Consider the following 4861-nt stretch of genomic DNA (forward strand, 5'->3'; position numbering starts at 1 on the left):
AATGTTAAAAGGACATAAAGGTATGTCTTATCTGTTGATGATTATTTGAGAAAAGAACCATTTGGTTGACTGATTTATAAATGACTAAGAATTTAATATGAAATATTGACGATGGATTTCTTTTATTATAGGAAACTCACAAACACGAGTAATATTTATATGTAAGAGTCAGTCACTAAGGGTAATGTAGTAAGTATTAGTTAATAATGTTTCAATAGATTGTATATCTGTTTTTAAAAATTTAACCGATATACAATATTTACTTTCTAAATTTCTATATTAACATATTAAATAATTTCTAATTTGAATTGCAATAATAAATAATAAATTTTAATAAATTTGATTTTGAAAACATTGTACATGAATAAAACTAATATATTTGTTATAACTAGGTTGTAATGAAAACAACTGTTGGTGATATTGAGGCAGAATTATGGGTCAAAGAAACTCCGAAGACATGTAGAAATTTCATACAATTATGTATGGAAGGTTATTGGGATAACAATATATTTCATACACAAGGTGGTGATCCTACAGATACAGGAGAAAGTTGTAAAATATATGGAGAGCCATTTAAAGTGAGACCATATTTAAAAGTAAAATGAATTCGTTTTTTCTTCAAGAATAATTATTAGATATATGTGTTTTAGGACGATTTTCGTACAAGATTACGTTCCTGTGGACGAGGTTTAATTGCTGGTGGCTATGCTGGAGAAGATGACAATGGTTTCCAATTCTTATTTACTGTTGGTTCCACATTAGAATTGCATAATAAACATACAATCTTTTGTAAGGGTACTGGACAAACTATATATAACATGCTTGAACTTGAAGAAGCACTTGTAGATGAGGTAAATTTAATGTTTACAAGAAAATACATCAAGAATTGATATAAATATAATATTACCTCCTTTTTGTAGAATGCTAGACCATTTTATCCTCCAAGATTGATAAAAATTATGATATTGAACAATCCATTTTCTGATATTACACCAAGGATAATAGTACAGGAAAGTGAAGAAGCAAAGGACAATTCAAAAACTAAAACAGCAGCAATAAAGTAAAAATCATATATGTTTGCAGAATTTAGCCCTGATAGTATTGTTCTTTGTAATAAAAAATATTGTTACAGAGATTTCAATATTCTATCATTTGGTGAAGAAGCAGAGGAGGATGAAGAAGAAACTGTGATATTAAATAAAAAGTTTAGTGATAGGTACAAATCAGCGCATGATCATTTAATTGATGAAAGTGACGACGAAGTAAAAACTAAAGAAGAGTTAGAAGTTATAAAGAAAGAGAAAGAGTTAGTGTTTACATTATAACTATGTTATAGAAAGTGGAATTTTTATTGACTTGTATTATATAATCTTATATTTATATTTTCACAGCAATGAAGGAAAGGATAAAAAGTAAATTGAGAAATACAAAAAAGTTTCCGAAGAAAGTAGAAAATTATAAAATAGATGATGTTGAAGATGATAAAGATATAAAGGAAAATGAATAGGGAATAAAGAACTTATGAGGTTTAGGACGAGAGAAAGCCGCGGAGATGCACGATAAGAGAGATAGATACAAGAAAGACCAATATCTACAGTTATTAGGATAAGTCATATATTTGAATAGAATCATTTGCAGTAATGTATATGTCTATAAATATTGTTACATTTATATATGGACGTTATAATGAAAATTATTAAGTGTATTTATTACGAAACATCTGTTTCTCTCAACAGTCCGTGGTACGGACATCTACTCAGATTCTAATGTTTATATATCATTGTTTATTATGTTGTTAACATTTAACGTTTATATGTGAAATTTTCGAAATGAATAGAAAATACTTTAGCATATAACTATTGCAGTTTTATTTTCTTTCTACCAAGAACAAAGCCACTCATCTTCATCTGTGACTTCATGTTCGTCTATATTTAATTCATCAACTTTAAAAATTGCATCGTAAAGGTACAGCCTTAGCGAGCTTTCTAATATAATTTTGGATGTGAATATTTCAATAATTATTGGTGATCACTGCATTGAGTGTTTGTTTTATTGACGTAGATACTAATGATTTATCTTTCCATTAGTATAGTGGAATAAATCAAGTTCATGAATTAATTATTGAAATTTGGAATTTTTCTTAACGGAAATATATTTATATTTACTTCATTAGTATTAACAAATGTAAGAAACATCGTTTGATATTTTAAATCGATATTTTAGCACATGGCTATTTCAAAGATGAAGCAACTTCCCGCGAAAACAAGGCACAGCTTTGTCCAATCGCAGAATAGTTCTAGTCGACGCGAATCTAACATGCCGGGAACGCACGGTGGAATATTTACACGGTTTAAAGTGATACTTTCAGTCCTGGAGCAAAACGTTTCGTGAAGTAGAGTTAGAGATCAGTCTTTTAATTACTGCAACTGACAAAAGAAAGTTCAAAAACAATAATACGCAGAATCAGCTATTATTTCGGATCATTGAACGACTTTTATAACATCGTCGTGATATGTACGAAAGAACCACACGCAAGATTAAGAAATTGAGAGAACTTTACCAAGAACAAGATAAATAACTGTGAACATTTGTTCGGTCGTAAGTGAAGGTGCACATGTGAAATTAAGTGAAGGGGCACATATGAAATAAAGTGAGGGTAGTACAAGTGCCTGTGAAATCGTTCTACACCGTTCAATTTTATCATTTATATTTCCGTAATTAGGCTTTCGGACTAGGTTCTTTCACTATAACAGCGTTGATTAGGCTTTTCTCTGTATCATGTGCCAATTTTTCTCTGATTTGCACCATTCTTGTCCAAAATTTAGTGATGAAGGTGCCAGTGGCTGTGATATCGTGCTGCGCAATTGACTTTTTTCTTTTCTATCTTCGAAATTAGGCTTTTAGATTAGGTTTGTCCTATATATTCGTGTACAGGGAATTCTTTCTTAACGGGATTGGATATTTTTTTTCGGTTTCGAACGTGCGTTTTCGAGAAATAGTGCCGAATATGTCAGTAGCTGTCAGATCTTGTTGCGCGATTTCCTTCTTTCGCTTCTATTTTTGAAATTAGGCTATTGGGTTAGTTTTTTTCGGAATAACAGCGAAGAGTAGGTACAAGACAATATTCTGTTGAAATGGACAAGCACGTGTGACCGTAGAAAAATGTTAAACTCATGGAACTGCACCAGCATATAGCCATAGAGGCAAGGAGTTATATTTTATATCGAGGAAAAATTGAAGCTGTAATACATAAATGTAATTTATGATACGTATATTGAATTCTAGGTCGGCCAATCATATGACTTACGACTTAGAAATGTTTGATGGACAAACCAATATTCGTAAAAGGGAGATGTTTTGGGCAGACAAAGAAGAATATAATTAATTTAGGTAATGTCCTCATGTAACAACAAGATATTGAGAATAGATTAAGGTAGAAGTGAATGTTGTGCTCCTGATTTAAATAAATATTGACATCAGTGGTGAAAGTCAATGATCATCTGTAATCTGTTATATTTCAGAATGTTGGAGCCAAGGTATATAAAGAAAAGAGAGGTTCTACTGCAAGCAGTGAGAAGAGGAAACGTATATTATGTTGCGTTAGGAAACAGGAAGAGGGCAACATATGTATCAACAGGAAGGATGTGTATCATTGACATACAAATATGAGGACCATTGAAGAGATGGAGAATGAGCAATTGGTAATAGTTATAAAAAGCCTGTGAAATCGTTCTACACCGTTCAATTTTATCATTTATATTTCCGTAATTAGGCTTTCGGACTAGGTTCTTTCACTATAACAGCGTTGATTAGGCTTTTCTCTGTATCATGTGCCAATTTTTCTCTGATTTGCACCATTCTTGTCCAAAATTTAGTGATGAAGGTGCCAGTGGCTGTGATATCGTGCTGCGCAATTGACTTTTTTCTTTTCTATCTTCGAAATTAGGCTTTTAGATTAGGTTTGTCCTATATATTCGTGTACAGGGAATTCTTTCTTAACGGGATTGGATATTTTTTTTCGGTTTCGAACGTGCGTTTTCGAGAAATAGTGCCGAATATGTCAGTAGCTGTCAGATCTTGTTGCGCGATTTCCTTCTTTCGCTTCTATTTTTGAAATTAGGCTATTGGGTTAGTTTTTTTCGGAATAACAGCGAAGAGTAGGTACAAGACAATATTCTGTTGAAATGGACAAGCACGTGTGACCGTAGAAAAATGTTAAACTCATGGAACTGCACCAGCATATAGCCATAGAGGCAAGGAGTTATATTTTATATCGAGGAAAAATTGAAGCTGTAATACATAAATGTAATTTATGATACGTATATTGAATTCTAGGTCGGCCAATCATATGACTTACGACTTAGAAATGTTTGATGGACAAACCAATATTCGTAAAAGGGAGATGTTTTGGGCAGACAAAGAAGAATATAATTAATTTAGGTAATGTCCTCATGTAACAACAAGATATTGAGAATAGATTAAGGTAGAAGTGAATGTTGTGCTCCTGATTTAAAAAATATTCACATCAGTGGTCAAAGTCAGTGATCATCTCTAATATGTTATATTTCAGAATGTTGGAGCCGAGGTATATAAAGAAAAGAGAGGTTCTATTGCAAGCAGTGAGAAGAGGAAACGTATATTATGTTGCGTTAGGAAACAGGAAGAGGGCAACATATGTATCAACAGGAAGGATGTGTATCATTGACATACAAATATGAGGACCATTGAAGAGATGGAGAATGAGCAATTGGTAATAGTTATAAAAGTTAAAGATAAATTGAATATAGAGTTTAAATGTTGCATTAAGGCACATATGTGTAGAAATATCTATAGGAAGTTGGAAGCTGTAAAAGCAGCAGGA

This window comes from Eufriesea mexicana, unplaced genomic scaffold, assembly GCF_001483705.2.
Source record: "Eufriesea mexicana isolate 0111107269 unplaced genomic scaffold, ASM148370v2 scaffold21290, whole genome shotgun sequence".
Classification (NCBI taxonomy): domain Eukaryota; kingdom Metazoa; phylum Arthropoda; class Insecta; order Hymenoptera; family Apidae; genus Eufriesea; species Eufriesea mexicana.